The sequence below is a fragment of the Schistocerca serialis genome, chromosome 9, assembly GCF_023864345.2.
Source record: "Schistocerca serialis cubense isolate TAMUIC-IGC-003099 chromosome 9, iqSchSeri2.2, whole genome shotgun sequence".
Lineage (NCBI taxonomy): Eukaryota > Metazoa > Arthropoda > Insecta > Orthoptera > Acrididae > Schistocerca > Schistocerca serialis.
The window spans coordinates 315,605,648-315,625,226 of NC_064646.1; positions in this window are offsets into that span (position 1 = coordinate 315,605,648).

Consider the following 19,579-nt stretch of genomic DNA (forward strand, 5'->3'; position numbering starts at 1 on the left):
TGCATGTGAACATGTTCTCTTGTATAATGTTTGTCGTCTTACGATGTCAAGAGTGTAGTTCGCCCCTCTGCCTGGTATGGGTTGTTCCATCGTTGTATTGGGCATCGGACGTTAGGTTGATTTTACGAGAGTGTTGGTTTTGCGTTTAACTGTGACTGCCATCCTTAAGTGAGTATAACACTGGGCTGCCTGTCTCACCTTACTTAAGTTTGAGGCACTTTTGCAGATCGATCCTTGTCTGTGGATCACTCCCTCCTTTATTTGGTCTGATTGTGTCAATTGTTTAAAAATAATATTCTGTTAAAATTATTGCTATTTCTTGTGACCTTCAGCCGACAAATAATTTGAATTTTTATTAACAAGACCGTCAGCCGTCAGTGCAGCTGATGTTAGTCAATTTTTTAAATGATTCTTTTAAAAATTGTTGTGGTATTTTCAACATGTAGTTGTCTTCGTCACTTGTAATTTAGGCCTTCAGGCGGTAATTGTTCTGAAGTATTGCTTGTGGCCTTCAGCTGACAAATAAGTTTGAATTCTTTCTTAATAAGGCCATGGAGGATAAATAGTTTAGACAAGAAGAGAATAGAAGCTTTCTAAATGTGATGCTGCAGAAGAATGCTGAAGATTAGATGGGTAGATCATATAACTAATGAGGAGGTGTTGAATAGAACTGGAGAGAAGAGAAATTTGTGGCACAACTTGACTAGAAGAAGGGATCGGTTGGTAGGGCATATTCTGAGACATCAAGGGGAAAAAAAATGGTTCAAATGGCTCTGAGCACTATGCGACTTAACTTCTGAGGTCATCAGTCGCCTAGAACTTAGAACTAATTAAACCTAACTAACCTAAGGACATAACACACATCCATGCCCGAGGCAGGATTCGAACCTGCGACCGTAGCGGGCTCTCGGTTCCAGATTGTAGCGCCTAGAACCGCACGGCCACTCCGGCCGGCACACCAAGGGATCACCAATTTAGTATTGGAGGGCATCGTGGAGGGTAAAAATCGTAGAGGGAGACTAAGAGACGAATACACTAAGCAGATTCAGAAGGATGTAGGTTGCAGTAGGTACTCGGAGATGAAGAACCTTGCACAGGATAGAGTAGCATGGAGAGCTGCATCAAACCAGTCTCTGGACTGAAGACCACAACAACAACATGACCTTCGGCCTTCAATATAGCTTCTGGCACAGTCAATTTGTTTTTTAAATGATTGTTTAAAATAATATTTTGGTATTTTAACGTGTAATTTTCTTCCCCATTGGTGATTCAGACCTTCAGCCGTTAATTGTTCTGAGGTACAGCTTGTGGCCTTCAGCCGACAAATAATTTTGAATTCTCTCTTAATAAGGCCTTCAGCCGTCGGTGTAGCTTGTGTTGCAGTAAATTTTTTTTTAATTATTGTTTTAAAAAATTATTTCCTTAAATAAAGTGTATGTGTTTACCGTGCAACCAACGTTAACTGAATAGGTCCCGTCCGCACCTTTTCGTGCTTTCCCTAAGTCACATGTCTCAAAGATGTTCAAGAACGAGAATTAGAACATATAGACTGGATTGAAGACGTCGCATTTTAAATGGATTTGACTGCACACTGCCCATAGAAAGACACTTCAAGGACAGGAACAACTGCTTTCTGATTTGATGGGTACGCACTTAAACGAAAATCGCTTTATAGAAGGTGCACATTCTGACAAAAATCACATTCCACTGCCGTTAAGGAAAAATACAAGGTTTGAAAAATTCATTGTGGTCTTAAAAGAATTACAAGGATAGTTTCTTAAACATTTTGAGGACACTGAAAATCTTTCATCTGTTTTCGAGCTATTTTCGAGACCGTTTGACGTTTCAGGTGAAAGCGCCCCAGCGTACGTGCAGATGTAACCGACTGGCCTACAGCGTGACTCGCACTTTAATGTCAAATTCTTCTAGGTTAAAACTGTAGATATCCAAATTGCTTTCTTCAGGTAGAGTTTCCACGTCTCCGTCGGTAGGCTTCAATGGGACAGTGCTAGAATCTGTAAAATAGCCTGTGTCTGTCCGTATGCCGACAGTTTGTACCACATAAAAAAGATGTTTTTAGTGCGCTAAAAATAAACCATAATGAAAATTTGTTTTACTTGCGACCTATGTTGTTGAGAAACGTGAAATAGAAAACCACGTCGTATGCAGTACCACGGCACTGCCGTTTAAACGCGATGCTTTCGCATTGTCGCACCCCCCCCCCCCCCCCCCCCCCCCTCTCTCCCACCTCATGCTCAGGTGACGGCTGCGGCAGCGGCGGAAATGTGCAACGAGACTGAGCGCTATGGCACTCGTGACAAGGCATGGCCTGCGAGACGAAATTGTGGCCGCCCCTGCTGTAGATGACAGCTGCAAGACATGAAGTGTTTTGTGCATCTTTTTCATAAGTAATATATCTCACCTGATGTATTCCGTTGCGATATCGCGGTCAGAGGCGGCAGTTTGCCTGCAACAAAATTGTATGTTAGTAATCGTGTTAGTAATCGCGTTACTAAAATCTAATTGCATCTTAAGTATACACAGGAAATATAATTAACAGTGAAAACTGACATAAGTGAAAGGATTCTATAAACTCTAATCCGCATCCGAACAGCATTATCGACAGACCACAGTGTCATCTTCAGCCTACAGACATCACTGGATGCGGATATGGAGGGGTGTGAGGTCAGCACACCACTCTCGCGACCATTGTCAGTTTTCGTGATAGGAGACACTCTTCCCATTCAGAAAGCTACTCAGTTTGCCTCGTAAGGGCTAAGTGCACCCCTCTTACCAACTGCGCTCGGCAGAGCAGACAGTCATCCATCCAAGTGCTAGCCAATCTCGACAATGCTTAACTTCTGTGATCTGATAGGAACCTGTATCAAAACTGCAGCATTACTGTTCGTGAGTGAAAGTATACAACAGGAAAAAAGAAAAACGTTTCCACTAACACGTGTCTGTGAAGAAGCCGTTTGTGAGATGACTGAATGCGTGGTTTAGGGCTGCCACTAGCTTCAGTATCAAGAATTGACATAATTAGATTAAATGTACGTGAAACGTAGACTTTTTGATCCATAATCCATTAAACTGTGCTCTGATTTTACTTACGATCTTACTTAACAAGAAATACGGCGCTACTTCTTCCAATAAAACTTTTTATACCGGAAGTGACTCGATTTAATCAGTCGCTCTCAAGAATTATTTTTTACATCTAAAGACACTGGCAGCAAACGGGTTGCATCTGAAAGACTGCTGCAGAGACTGTTCTTGCTAATGAGCCGGCAGGCAGTAAACCCAGGCTTCCATATTCAAAACTATATAAACAATCTAAATTTGCGCCAAGTTCAAAAGTATCTGACGATCTTAATTTTATACCGTGTTCAAAAGTTTTCTCAGTAATCTGAATTTTCTGTTTTATTCCAAATTATCTGAATGGCCTGAATTTTGCTTCATGTTCTAAAGTATTGACTGATACAAGTTTTGAGTAAATTAGTTACACGTTGAGAAATATCGAAACGATTTAAATTTATTGTAAAGAAGGGTTCCAGTATTACAGCTTAAAACATTTATTGATTATTACAAAAGCTGTTTCGGAAGATTTCCATTTTCAAGTGCGTCTACATTGTCTTGACGTATACATAACATCTTGTGTGACTGCATCTGGTGATTGTTCCCGTTACATTTCACGTGGAATCCAGAAATATCGATTTCACGTCGATTTTGTGCTCTTTTATTCAGTGTGGCGAATAATTTCGATATAATGTTGTAGCCGTTTCCTGTATTTTTTTTTTTTTTTTTTTTTTTGGCAGCTCGCACCATAGATCTTTTACATAAAATACTTTCCTGACAGTTCACACCATAGATGTTTTATATATAAAATCTAAATCATCTATGGTGTGAACTGTCAAAATCTATCTACAGTTCATACAATGTAAGCTTTCACGGCCGGCATTGTCTTCACTTAAAACTTCCGGACTGATAGCCCGTGGTCGAAGTATAAAACTCTTCATATTAACAGAAACTTCCGTCGGTTCTTGGTAGAACAACATAATAATAATAAATGAAAAGCACCAGTTTGCTTTTGTTCTACAATATTGTAGAACAAAAGCAAACTGGTGCTTTTCACTTATTATTATAAAACTCTTCCCTGACGTTTCGTATCCGACTGCGGGGGACATCCTCGGAGGTAAAGCGGCGAACTGCGAAGAGAACTTGAGGGAGCGCCGATTGTATAGGCAGTACAGAGGGCGCCACTGTCGATCACGTGGCGGCGGCTATGAGATTGTCTCTGGTAATGCCAACATTCCCGATTGAAAGTAATCGATCGTCACGCTTGCGGTGCAACGCTGACATCCAAATTTTATCCAGTTTAAGACCTTCGTCTTTCCTGTTAAAATTATTATGGTGTTTCTCAATCTCGATAGGCAAAGGTTTTCTTGCGTTCATTAGAAAGGTCACAGATCGCATTGGGAAAGTTTTAAGCAAGTATGGGGTGGAAACTATTTTCAGACCCACCAGGAAAATAAAAGAATATTTAAAATCGGCAAAAGATGTACGACAGCCTTTGGCTACACCGGGGGTATATAAAATTCCTTGTAGTTGGGAACAGGTTTATATCGGTACCACAAAGTGAAGTGTGAACACCCGTCTTGTTGAACGTAAGAGGAATTGCCGCCTAGGCCACACGGATAAATCGGCTGTAGCGGAACATGTTTACCAGGAAGGTGATCATGAAGTAAAATTCAGCGAGACGAGCGTCATATCACAAGCCTCGCATTATTATGGACGCATGTATAGAGAGCCTATCGAGATTGACAAACACCGTAATAATTTTAACAGGAAAGACGAAGGTGTTAAACTGGATATAATTTGGATGCCAGCGTTGCACCGCAAGCGTGACGATCGATTACGTTCAATCGAGAATGTTGGCATTACCAGAGACAATCTCATAGCCGACGCCACGTGATCGACAGTGGCGCCCTTTGTACTGCCTATATAATCGGCGCTTCCTCGAGTTCTCTTCGCAATTCGCCGCTGTACCTCCGAGGATGTCTCCTAGGTCGGATACGAAACGTCAGGGAAGAGTTTTATACTTCGACCACGGCCTATCAGCCTGGAAGTTTTAAGTGAATAATAGCTACGGTATTGTACAATATTAAAATATCTACAATATTATATCAAAACATTAAGCCACACTGTATAAAACAGCAAAAAATCGATGTGAAACCGATGTTTTAGATTTTCACATGAAATGTAACGAAAAAGTCTCCAGATACAGTCATACCAGATGATGTGTATACGTACTGGACTATGGAAATTTTTCGAAACAGCTGTCGTAACAATGAACAAATGTTTTAAGCAGTGGTACTGGAACCTTACAATGTCTTTTTAAGACATATATTTCACTGCAGTTCCAATCCTCAAGAAACTAATGATTTAAATTTAGTGTAAATTGACACTATGTTGAAAATTATCTGAACGCTCTGTTACTCCATTATTTAACATAACCAACAGTCATCCTATTTATGGATTTATGTTCATGATATAACTGTCGCTTGACGAAGTAATTCTTGGTGTTTCTATAAAAAGTTTTGGAAAATATCAGAAATTTCGCTAGGTGTAACCTATGTCAGAACCATCTGGTAAGTCTTTCACGTTATCACCTCTGATGCCACGCTGAGCAAACTGCAATTTTTATATGCTGGTAATAAGTAGCAGTTTTACAATAGTAGCTTATTAATATGCATTCAATGCCGAGTCAGATGAGATCACATTGTGGGCTGGATATAGCTAATAAGTCTAACACAAATAGTGCAGAAATTTTCAAATTCATTGACCATAGGTAAGACATCAGTTTTTAAGTGTAAGCCGGAGTAATTTCCTGATGTTTTCCCTTCAAATGAAGGGCTTATTTCAATAGTGATACAAGTCCATTTTTGTTCATTTTGAGATGCAGAGTCCTAAAGTTAAATGAGCGCTGAAAAATCTGCAGTTCAGATACCAGAAATATTCAAGCATATGGCTTCTTAATAGAGATGAACCTTTCTTTCTGTTTTTTTGGATCATTAATTTCAGAAGCGTTATAGGCAGAAAAGTGGAGGTAATGGACTTGCACCACCAATGAAATAAGCCCTTCAAATAAACTCTACAATTTGCATGCTTTTTGCCAATCCATTTCTTTGATTGTTTCTTCGATGGTCATCGAGCTTTTGAATACCACAATTATCGGTAACCGTTCTGCAGACAAAACCGATTCCTCAGTTACATGCTCATAAGGAAACACATCTTTGTCACTGATCAGATTAAACTGCTTATTGTTGAGGAGAGTACTCTCTTATTATTTTTAACTGGTATAGTTTTCAATACGGGACATATTTTTCTAGAGAGCATGCGTCTGTGAGAACACCTCCCCCCCCCCCCCCCATGAACCATGGACCTTGCCGTTGGTGGGGAGGTTTGCGTGGCCCAACGATACAGATAGCCCTACCGTAGGTGCAACCACAACGGAGGGGTATCTGTTGAGAGGCCAGACAAACGTGTGGTTCCTGAAGAGGGGCAGCAGCCTTTTCTGTTCAAATGGTTCAAATGGCTCTGAGCACTATGGGACTTAACATCTATGGTCATCAGTCCCCTAGAACTTAGAACTACTTAAACCTAACTAACCTAAGGACATCACACAACACCCAGCCATCACGAGGCAGAGAAAATCGCTGACCCCGCCGGGAATCGAACCCGGGAACCCGGGCGTGGGAAGCGAGAACGCTACCGCACGACCACGAGATGCGGGCAGCCTTTTCTGTAGTTGCAGGGGCAACTGTCTGGATGATTGACTGACCCGGCCTTGTAACATTAACCTAAATGGTCTTGCTGTTATTGTATTGCGAATGGCTGAAAGCAGGGGGAAACTGCAGCCGTAATTTCTCCCGAGGGCATGCAGCTGTACGGTATGGTTAAACAATGATGGCGTCCTCTTGGGTAAAATATTCCGAAGGTAAAATAGTCCCCCATTCGGATCTCCGGGCGCGGGCTACTCAAGAGGAACGTCGTTATAAGGAGAAAGAAAACTGGCGTTCTACGGATCGGAGCGTGAAATATCAGGTCCCTTAGTCGGGCATGTAGGTTAGAAAATTTAAAAAGGGAAATGGTTAGGTTAAAGTTAGATATAGTGGGAAATAGTGAAGTTCGGTGGCAGGAGGAACTAGACTTCTGGTCAGGTTAAAACGGGGTTACAAATACAAAATCAAATAGGGGTAATGCAGAAGTAGGTTTAATAATGAATAAAAAATAGGAGTACGGCTAAGCTACTACAAACAGCATAGTGAACGCATTATTGTGGCCAAGATAGACACGAAGCCAACGCCTACCACAGTAGTACAAGTTTATATGGCAACTAGCTCTGAGGATGACGAAGACATTGACGAAAAGTATGATGAGATAAAAGAAATTATTCAGGTAGTGAAGGGAGACAAAAATTTAATGTTCATGGGTGACTGGAATTCAAGAGTAGGAAAAGGGAGAGAAAGAAACGTAGTAGGTGAATATAGATTGGGGCTAAGAAATGGAAGAGGAAGCCACCTGGTAGAATTTTGCACAGAGCATAACTTAATCATAGGTAACACTTGGTTTAAGAATCATGAAAGAAGGTTGTATACATGGAAGAACCCTGGAGATACTAAAAGGTATTAAATAGATTATATTATGGTAAGAAAGAGATTTAGGAACCAGGTTTTAAATTGTAAGACATTTCCAGTGGCAGATGTGGACTCTGACCACAATCTATTGGTTATGAACTGTAGATTAAAACTGAAGAAACTGCAAAAAGGTGGGAATTTAAGGAGATGGGACCTGGATAAAGTGAAAGAACCAGAGGTTGTTCAGAGTTTCAGAGAGAGCATAACGGAATAATTGACAGGAATGGGGGAAGAAATACAGTAGAAGAAGAATGGGTAGCTTTGAAGGATGAAATAGTGAAGACGGCAGAGAATCAAATAGGTAAAAAGACGAGGGCTAGTAGAAACCCTTGGGTAACAGAAGAAATATTGAATTTTTTAATTGATGAAAGGAGAAAATATAGAAATGCAGTAAATGAAGCAGGAAAAGAAGAATACAAACGTCTCAAAAATGATATCGACAGGAAGTGCAAAATGGCTAAGCAGGGATGGCTAGAGGACAAATGTCAGGATGTAGAGGTTTATCTCACTAGGGCATACTGCCTACAGGAAAATTAAAGAGACCTTTGGAGAAAGGAGAACCACTTGTATGAATATCAAGAGCTTTGATGGAAACCCAGTTCTAAGCGAAGAAGGGAAAGCAGAAAGGTGGAAGGAGTATATAGAGGGTCTATACAAGTGCAATGTACTTGAGGACAATATTATGGAAATGGAAGAGAATGTAGATGAAGATAGAATGGGAGGTACGATATTACGTGAAGAGTTTGACAGAGTACTGAAAGACCTGAGTCGAAACAAGGCCCCCGGAGGAAACAACATTCCATTAGAACTACTGACAGCCTTGGGAGAGCCAGTCCTGAGAAAACTCTAGCATCTGGTGAGCAAAATGTATGAGACAGGCGAAATACCCTCAGACTTCAAGAAAAATATAATTATTCCAATCTCAAAGAATGCAGGTGTTGATAGATGTCAAAATTACCGAACTATCAGTTTAATAAGTCAAAGCTGCAAAATACTAACGCGAATTCTTTACAGATGAATGGAAAGACTGACAGAAGCCGACCTCGGGGAAGATCAGTTTGGATTCCGTAAAAATGTTGGAACACGTGATGCAATACTGACCCTACGACTTATCTTAGAAAATAGATTAAGGAAAGGCAAACCTACGTTTCTAGCAATTGTAGACTTAGAGAAAGCTTTTGACAATGTTGATTGGAATACTCTCTATCAAATTCTGAAGGTGGCAGGGGTAAAATACAGGGAGCGAAAGGCTATTTACAATTTGTACAGAAACCAGATGGCAGTTATAAGACTCGAGGGGCATTAAAGGGAAGCAGCGGTTGGGAAGGGAGTGACACAGGGTTGTAGCCTATCCCCGATGTTATTCAATCAGTACATTGAGCAAGCAATAAACGAAACAAAAGAAAAGTTCGGAGTAGGTATTAACATCCACGGAGAAGAAGTAAAAACTTTGAGGTTCGCCGATGACATTGTAATTCTGTCAGACAGCAAAGGACTAGGAAGAGCAGTTGAACGGAATGGACAGTGTCTTGAAAGGGTGGTATAAGATGTACATCAACAAAAGCAAAATGAGCATAATGGAATGTAGTCGAATTAAGTCGGGTGATGCTGAGGGGATTAGATTAGGAAATGAAACACTTAAAGTAGTAAAGGAGTTTTGCTATTTGGGGAGCAAAATAACTGATGATGGTCGAAGTAGAGAAGATATAAAATGTATACTGGCAATGGCAAGGAAAGCGTTTCTGAAGACGAAAAATTTGTTAACATCGAGTATGGATTTAAATGTCAGGGAGTCGTTTCTGAAAGCATTTGTGTGGAGTGTAGCCATGTATGGAAGTGAAACATGGACAATAAATAGTTTGGACAAGAAGAGAATACAATCTTTCGAAATGTGGTGCTACAGAAGAATGCTGAAGATTGGATGGGTAGATCACATAACTAATGTGGAGGTACTGAATAGAATTGGGGAGAAGAGGAGCTTGTGGCACAACTTGACTAGAAGAAGGGATCGGTTGCTGGAACATGTTCTGAGACATCCAGGGATCACCAATTTAGTATTGGAGGGCAACGTGGAGGGTAAAAATTGTAGAGGGAGACCAAGAGTTGAATACACTAAGCAGATTCAGAAGGATGTAGGCTGCAGTAGGTACTGGGAGATGATGAAGATTGCACAGGATAGAGTAGCATAGAGAGCTGCATCAAACCAGTCTCAGGTCTGAAGACCTCATCAACAACAACATGAGAACCCACTTTGACAGATACAGTGAATATTTTGTATTTTTATTACATGCATGCCACAATCACCGAAACATGGCATGGATTTAATTTTAGTTGTTTCTGCCACTCGTTCACATAGATTAATAAAGTGTACATCGTATTTCGTTAGACCATGAAACACAAAATCCATTGTAAAATTATGTCTATAATTCAAATTAAATATACCACGTGCAGCTCAGAAATTTGCGGGTAAAATAACAATTATCTGCGTGTTTCACTACTGCTCACTTGATGTGTAATAAATTTCTGAAGGCTCTCTTTCTTCAGAACTTGGTAATTATTTACTTGTTTACAACAATACTTTATTACGTGCTCTGCAACTATATACGGCAGTATTGTGAAGCATGTCATCACCGTGCGCCTCAGTAGATCTGAAAAAAATTCTTGCCAGCGCCATTTTCCATTTCTAAGTGCTATGACTCGATGTTTTGTTTTTTATGAATTTTAGCAAAATTAAATATTTCAGTATGCACATTTTAGATATCTTTAAAATTTTCTGACACTGCTACCTTGAATTTTTGAATTTCTCACCCACCGTCATCTCGATTATGCCATGGGTTCAAGCTGATTAGCCAGCCGGTGGGGCCGAGCGGATTTAGGCGCTACAGTGTGGAACCACACGACGGCTACGGTCGCAGGTTCGAGTCCTGCATCGGGCATGGATGTGTGTGATGTCCTTAGGTTAGTTAGGTTTAAGTGGTTCTAAGCTCCCCCCCCCCCCTTGACCCATGGACCTCGCCGTTGGTGGGGAGGCTTGCGTGCCTCAGCGATACAGATGGCCGTACTGTAGGTGCAACCACAACGGAGGGGTATCTCTTGAGAGGCCAGACAAAGATGTGGTTCCTGAAGAGGGGCAGCAGCCTTTTAAGTAGCTGCAGGGGCAACATTCTGGATGATTGACTGATCTGGTCTGGTAACACTAACCAAAACGGCCTTGCTGTGCTGGTACTGCTAACAGCTGAAAGCAAGGGGAAACTACAGCCGTAATTTTTCCCGAGGCCATGCAGCTTTACTGTATGGTTAAATGATGATGGCGACCTCTTGGGTAAAATATTCCGGAGGTAAAATAGTCCCCCATTCGGATCTCTGGGGGGGGGGGGGGGAATACTCAAGAGGAACGTCGTTATAAGGAGAAAGAAAACTGGCGTTCTACGGATCGGAGCGTGGAACGTCAGGTCCCTTAATCGGGCAGGTAGGTTAGAAAATTTAAAAAGGGAAATGGATAGGTTAAAGTTAGATATAGTGGGAATTAGTGAAGTTCGGTGGCAGAGGAACAAGACCTCTGGTCAGGTGAATACAGGGTTACAAATACAAAATAAATTAGGGGTAATGCAGTAGTAGGTTTAATAATGAATAAAAAATAGGAGTACGGCTAAGCTACTACAAACAGCATAGTGAACGCATTTTTGTCCCCAAGGTAGATACGAAGCCCACGCCTACTATAGTAGTACAAGTTTATGTGCCAGCTAGCTCTGCAGATGATGAAGAAATTATTGAAATGTATGGTGAGATAAAAGAAATAATTCAGATAGTGATGGGAGACGAAAATTTAATATTCATGAGTGACTGAAATTCGAGAGTAGAAAAAGGGAGAGAAGGAAACATAGTAGGTGAATATGGATTGGGGGCAAGAAATGAAAGAGGAAGCCATCTGGTAGAATTGTGCACAGAGTATAATTTAATCATAGCTACCACTTGGTTCAAGAATCATAAAAGAAGGTTGTACACATGGAAGAATCCGGGAGATACTAGAAGGTATCAGATAGGTTATATAATGGTAAGACAGAGATTTAGGAACCAGGTATTAAACTGTAAGACATTTCCAGTGGCAGATGTGGACTCTGGCCACGATCTATTGGTTATGAACTGCAGATTAAAACGGAACAAACTGCAAAAAGGTGGGAATTTAAGGAGATGGGACCTGGATAAAGTGAAAGAACCAGAGGTTGTACAGAGTTTCAGAGAGAGCATAACGGAATAATTGACAGGAATGGGGGAAGAAATACAGTAGAAGAAGAATGGGTAGCTCTGAGGAATGAAGTAGTGAAGGCAGCAGAAGATCAAGTAGGTAAAAAGACGAGGGCTAGTAGAAACCCTTGGGTAACAGAAGAAATATTGAATTTAATTGAAGAAAGGAGAAAATACAAAAATGCAGTAAATGAAGCAGGCAAAAAGGAATAAAACGTCTCAAAATTGAGATGGACTGGTAGTGCAAATTGGCTAAGCAGGGATGGCTAGTGGACAAATGTAAGGATGTAGAGGCTTATCTCACTGGGGGTAAGATAGATACTGCCTACAGGAAAATTAAAGAGACCTTTGGAGAAAAGAGAACCACTTGTATGAATATTAAGAGCTCAGATGGAATCCCAGTTCTAAGGAAAGAAGGGAAAGCAGAAAGATGGAAGGAGTACGTAGAGGGTCTATACAAAGGCGGTGTACTTGAGGACAATATTATAAAAATGGAAGAGGATGAAGATGAAATGGGAGATACGATACTGCGTGAAGAGTTCGACAGAGCACTGAAAGACCTGAGTCGAAACAAGACCCGGGAGTGGATAACATTCCATTAGAACTACTGACGGCCTTAGAAGAGCCAATCTTGACAAAGCTCTACCACCTGTTGAGCAAGATACATGAGACAAGCGAAATACCCTCAGACTTCAAGAAGAATATAATAATTCCAATCCCATAGAATGTAGGTGTTGTTAGATGTGAAAAATACCGAACTATCAGTATGATAAGTTCAAATTCAAATGGTTCAAATGGCTCTGAGAACTATGCGACTTAACTTCTGAGGTGATCAGTCGCTTAGAACTTAGAACTAATTAAACCGAACTAACCCAAGGACATAATACACATCCATGTCAGAGGTAGGATTCGAAAAAAAATGGCTCTGAGCACTATGGGACTTAACATCTGTGGTCATCAGTCCCCTAGAACTTAGAACTACTTAAATCTAACTAACCTAAGGACATCACACACATCCATGCCCGAGGCAGGATTCGAACCTGCGACCGTAGCGGTCACGCGGTTCCAGACTGAAGCGGATAGTATTCGAACCTGCGACGGTAGCGGTCACGCGGTTCCAGACTGAAGCGGGTAGGATTCGAACCTGCGACCGTAGCGGTCATGCGGTTCCAGACTGGAGCGCCTAGAACCGCAAGGCCACACCGGCCGGCTATGATAAGTCACAGCTACAAAATACTAACGCGAATTCTTTACAGACGAATGGAAAAACTGGTAGAAGCCGACCTCGGGGAAGATCAGTTTGAATTCCGTAGAAGTATTGGAACATGTGAAGCAATACTGACTCTACGACTTATCTTAGAAGAAAGATTGAGGAAAGGCAAACCTACATTTCTAGCATTTGTAGACATAGAGAAAGCTTCTGACAATGCTGACTCGAATACTCTCTTTCAAATTCTAAAGGTGTCAAGGATAAAATACAGGGAGCGAAAAGCTATGTACAATCTGTACAGAAACCAGATAGCAGTTGTAAGAGTCGAGGGTCATGAAAGGGAAGCAGTGGTTGGGAAGGGAGTGACACAGGGTTGTAGCCTATCCCTGATGTTATTCAATCTGTATATTGAGTAAGCAGTAAAGGAAACAAAAGAAAAATATTGGAGTAGGTATTAAAAACCACGGAGAAGAAATAAAAACTTTGAGGTTTTCTGATGACATTATAATTCTGTCAGAGACAGAAAAGAACTTGGAAGAGCAGTTGAACGGAATGGACAGTGTCTTGAAAGGAGGATATAAGATGAACATCAACAAAAGCAAAACGAGGATTATGGAATGTAGTCGAATTAAGTCTGGTGATGTTGAAGGAGTTAGATTGGGAAATGCGACACTTAAAGTAGTAAAGGAGTTTTACTACGGGGGGGGGAGCAAAATAACTGATGATGGTCGAAGTAGAGAAGATATAAAATGTAGACTGGCAATGCAAGGAAAGCGTTTGTGAAGAAGAGGAATTTGTTAACGTCGAGTATAGATTTAAGTGTCAGGAAGTCGTTTCTGAAAGTATTTATATGGAGTGTAGCCATGTATGGAAGTAAAACGTGAGCGATAAATAATTTGGACAAGAAGAGAACAGAAGCTTTCGAAATGTGGTGCTACAGAAGAATGCTGAAGATTAGATGGGTACATCACATAATTAGTGAGGAGGTATTGAATAGAATTGGGAGGAGTCTGTGGCACAAATTGACAAGAACAAGGGACCGATTGGTAGGACATATTCTGAGGCATCAAGGGATCACAAATTTAGCATTGGAGGGCAGCGTGGAGGGTAAAAATCGTAGAGGGAGACCAAGAGATGAATACACTACAGATTCAGAAGGATGTAGGTTGCAGTAAGTACCAGGAGATGAAGAAGTTTGCACAGGATAGAATAGCATGGAGAGCTGCATCAAACCAGCCTCAGAGCTGAAGACAACAACAACAAGTTCTAGGGGACTGATGACCTCAGAAGTTAAGTCCCATAGTGCTCAGAGCCATTTCAACTATTTTGAACCACGCTCACTGTTGACGTCATTTGTATAGGCGACAGACGCTTGATGGACGTCAGCAAGTTCTTCGAGATCAAACTGGATCAAAAAAAAAAAAAAAAGGGTCAGATGGCTCTGAGCACTATGCGACTTAACTTCTGAGGTCATCAGTCGCCTAGAACTTCGAACTAATTAAACCTAACTGACCTAAGGACATCACACCCTTCCATGCCCGAGGCAGGATTCGAACCTGCGACCGTAGCGGTCGCCCGGCTCCAGACTGTAGCGCCCAGAACCGCACGGCCACTTCGGCCGGCACTGGATCAAAGGACCCGTAAATATACTCTTCTAACGTAATTGCGATTTTTAGAGATGATCCATACGACCTCTTTATCGACAACATCTTGTGCCCTAATCGACCTATTCAATGGATAAGGATATCCATTAAGAATTTTCCATCGTGGGTTTCATATCTGTATGCTGCAATCCTGTTACTTAATTCTGAAATGATTTTGTTGTGAAGGCCGTATTGCAATTTACTGAGACTATATGCATGAATACTGATTGTTTAAACTTGAATCTAATTACAAACACTGACTGTGCTCACAACTGACTCAGCTTAAAACACCATAGTATACTGATGCATAGATGTGACTGCACGAAAGCTTTTGCCTTTATTGTCTTTGAGTTTGTAATGTTATTCGTAAAATTACTGAGCAATAGATACACTATAGGCTTCAGTGACATTATCGGGGTCTCCTATTCTGCTTCCCAACCAAAGCCGCATAATTCATTATACAGGATGAAAACTATAAATGTTTACAACTATCTGTAATATAGGGCAAGTTCAGGTGAGCAATTTGATATACGCCACTTGTTGTCTACCATGTTGGGAAACAGCCTCAAAATGGCCTACAAAAACCGTTTAAGCTAATAGGCAAGCACACTATGCGAGATTTTCAATATCCTCTCGTCCCATTATGCCACCGGCATAGTTGGCCATTTCATTATCATTACTGATTCAAGCTTTCCTGTGACGGTATTAAAAACCAGAAAACTTTTGTATACTTTTATATACGAGTATGTAGACTGAAGCAGCGAATGAATATTTGTATCAAGACTGGGAATCGAAGCCGGGCCTCCGGCTTACTAGGCAGGTGAGTTAGCCACTAAACCGCACTGATACCAGGTGGACGTCTAACGTCCAATCATAAAAATAGCGTTTTCAAATATCCATTTCTTGTTACCGTTTACCGTTCATGCTCCAGCCGCACGTGGGAAAGACGGGCAGGTGCGTAAGGACTCGGGGCTTTCCACTGAGAAGCTGAAGAAACTGAAACATGAATGACATCCTGGTCAGCTCAGATGTTGTTTCTTCGTTTACCATACTGGCACTTAGTGATTCTTTGGAGTATATCGGTTTCATTTTCCCGGAAGACATCACCTGACTCTGTCAAGCACGTCTCATCACGAGCTATTTCATGTGTAATTTCAACTTCAACAAACAACTGTTAGGTATTGCCACAGGTGGTCAACTTTTCCAGTGGAGACCAACTTTCTCATGGAACATATCGAAGTACAGACGCTGGATTTGGCACCTTGTAAACTGAAGGGGTACAGATACCTTGACGATACCTTGGTTGTGTGGGACCATGTTGAGGAACAGCTCGATGACTACCTACGACACCTGAACAGCCTCCATGCCAACATAAAATTTATCTTGGAGATAAAGAAAGGACCAACAACTACCCTTTCTAGATGTTCTGGTCATGAGGAATGGTGAAAAACCACGGACACAAAGTATCCGAAACAAGTCAGGTACATGCACAAACCTTCACATCACCACCCGAGCCAGAAAAAAGTGTTGTGGGTTGGAAAGAGAGCCAAACCACTATGAGAGGAAGCCGAAAGGCACGCGTTTTAGCTCATGCAGGCTGGCGTGAGGTCTGGAACAGACTTTAGCAAAAAAGGACGTAGCTGTGGAATACTTTAATCCATAAATGGTGAACATCGCTCTTGACGGTACATGTTTTACAGCATCAATAGTAACTGGTAATGGCGCCTTGCTAGGTCGTAGCAAATGACGTAGCTGAAGGCTATGCTAACTATCGTCTCGGCAAATGAGAGCGTATTTTGTCAGTGAACCATCGCTAGCAAAGTCGGCTGTACAACTGGGGCGAGTGCTAGGAAGTCTCTCTAGACCTGCCGTGTGGCGGCGCTCGGTCTGCAATCATTGATAGTGGCGGTACGCGGGTCCGACGTATACTAACGGACCGCGGCCGATTTAAAGGCTACCACCTAGCAAGTGTGGTGTCTGGCGGTGACACTACAAAAAGAATGATAAATACGATCATTAAGCAACCAACGCGAATACGTGAGCCGCAGCATCTCATACTCGAAATGCAAAACCTGGGAAACGTTCTGACGAACAATGGCTCCTCCAATGGTTACATAAGAATGTCACCGAATCAAGCACTTGGTGAAGTGATACTTCGGAAGAAGAAATGTCGGGCACGACGTTCCTGCCATACATTCTCAGAGTGATGGACAGAATCGGTCGCATATAGCGCAATCACGGCGTAAAGATTATTTATAAATCTACAAAAATGCAAGCTTTCAATGCCGGAAATATCACAATTTATAAAATATTCCGGTTTATTACGCCGTGGTTAGGTGGATTTCACATTTAAACCCAACATTTCCTCCCCATTTGCGGAGGTTATCTGCAAGCGTGATCGTAGCTTCTTTGAGTGTCCGATTCACACCGTGGCTCGCTACCGATTGTAGCAATATTCGGCTTGCTTAGCTCGTAACAAGCTCCCCTCCCATGCAGCGAGCCCGGGTTCGATTCCCGGCCGGGTTGGAGATTTTCTCCGCTCGTGAATTGGGTGTTGTGTTCTCCTCATCATCATTTCGTCCTCATCACCGGCACGCGAGTCGCCCAATGTGGCGTGTACTGGAATAAGACTTGCACTCGGTGGCCGAACTTCCCCGGATGGGGCCTCCCGGTCAGCAATGCCGTACGATCATTTCATTTCCGTTTACGCGCGCTCCTGCGTGGTGGGTGGTGTGATGTCAGTGCATACTTTGAATACCCAGGCGCAACCGGTCGTTGTCTGTTGAAGTCGTCCACTGTTGTTATCAGCATGGTGGAAGATTTGTACGCATTTTCTTCTGCACCGGAATCCAGATGTCATTTAATTTGATGCCCTCCTCTTTCTGCTGAAACTCCTGAGGTGTTTAACAATCTCCACGGCCTCTCTGTGTAGCCTTTCATGTTATCCGCTTGTGGTAATCAGTTCAAATGGCTCTGAGCACTATGGGACTTAACATCTGAGATCATCAGTCCCCTAGACTTAGAAGTACTTAAACCTAAGGACATCACACACAGCCATGATCGAGGCAACATTCGAACCTGCGACCGTAGCAGCAGCACAGTTCCGGACTGAAGCGCCTAGAACCGCTCAGTCACAGAGGCCGGCGTGGTTATCAGTGCTTGAGTAGTATCAAAGCGGTGAAATCTTGGTTGCTAAGCATGTTCCGCAAATGCTGGACTGTCAATCTCTTCCCTACTACATTTTCCCTTATGCTCCTCTAGTCGTTATTTCACCGTTGTAGTATCCATGTACACCTCCCCACAACTACACGCAATCCTCTAAATTCCTGCTTCTTCAACCGGCCCTTGTGGACGAGCGGTTCTAGGCGCTTCAGTCCGGAACCGCGCTGCTGCTACGCTCACAGGTACGAATCCTGCCTCGGGCATGGATGTGTGTGATGTCCTTAGGTTAATCCGGTTTAAGTAGTTCTAAGTCTAGGGGACTGATGACCTCAGATGTTAAGTCGTATAGTGCTTAGAGCTAGAGCCTGCTTCTTCCTGCGACCATCTATGACGAATTTTAGGCTGTCCTGTGTCTTCCGGGTTTGTAGCTTACGACGACGTTCCGTTTTGTTACAATTTTTAAATTCGTGGTCAGTAACATCGTTAACGAAAGGCAGGACAAGTTCTATTTCGGGCGTTTGTGCATCGCTTTTTACCTCAGCAGACCAGTAACTATTCATGAGCAACCCATTGGTGACGTGTGTTAAGTACGATTCAAGCAGCACCGGTTAGCAGATGTTCCTTGCTCTGTCAACGTTTTTATGATTTTCCGCTTTTGTCGTGTGTGTTGGTTGAATTCCAGTTTAGGTAACGGTCTTAGTGCGTGGGTTTTTCTCAGGTTAATCTCTTTGAGATCCTTGTGAAAAGATCTAGTTCCTCTCTGTCATACCTTTACGAAAAAGAAGTATTACTGTTTGGACGTAGCGGAACCATATATATACAGGGTGTTACAAAAAGGTACGGCCAAACTTTCAGGAAACATTCCTCACACACAAATAAAGAAAAGATGTTATGTGGACATGTGTCCGGAAACGCTTAATTTCCATGTTAGAGCTCATTTTAGTTTCGTCAGTATATACTGTACTTCCTCGATTCACCGCTGTTGGCCCAATTGAAGGAAGGTAATTTTGACTTCGGTGCTTGTGTTGACATGTGACTCATTGCACTACAGTACTAGAATGAAGCACATCAGTACGCAGCATAAACAGTTTAGTGTTCATCACGAACGTGGTTTTGCAATCAGTGCAATGTTTACAAATGCGGAGTTGGCAGTTGCCCATTTGATGTATGGATTAGCACGGGGCAATAGCCGTGGCGCGGTACGTTTGTATCGAGACAGATTTCCAGAACGAAGGTGTACCGACAGGAAGACGTTCGAAGCAATTGATCGGCGTCTTAGGGAGCACGGAACATTCCAGCCCATGACTCGCGACTGGGGAAGACCTAGAACGACGAGGACACCTGCAATGGACGAGGCAATTCTTCGTGCAGTTGACGATAACCCTAATGTCAGCGTCAGAGAAGTTGCTGCTGTATCAGGTAACGTTGACCACGTCACTGTATGGAGAGTGCTACGGGAGAACCAGTTGTTTCCGTACCATGTACAGCGTGTGCAGGCACTATCAGCATCTGATTTGCGTCCACGGGTACACTTCTGCCAATGGTTCATCCAACAATGTGTCAATCCTCATTTCAGTGCAAATGTTCTCTTTACGGATGAGGCTTCATTCCAACGTGATCAAATT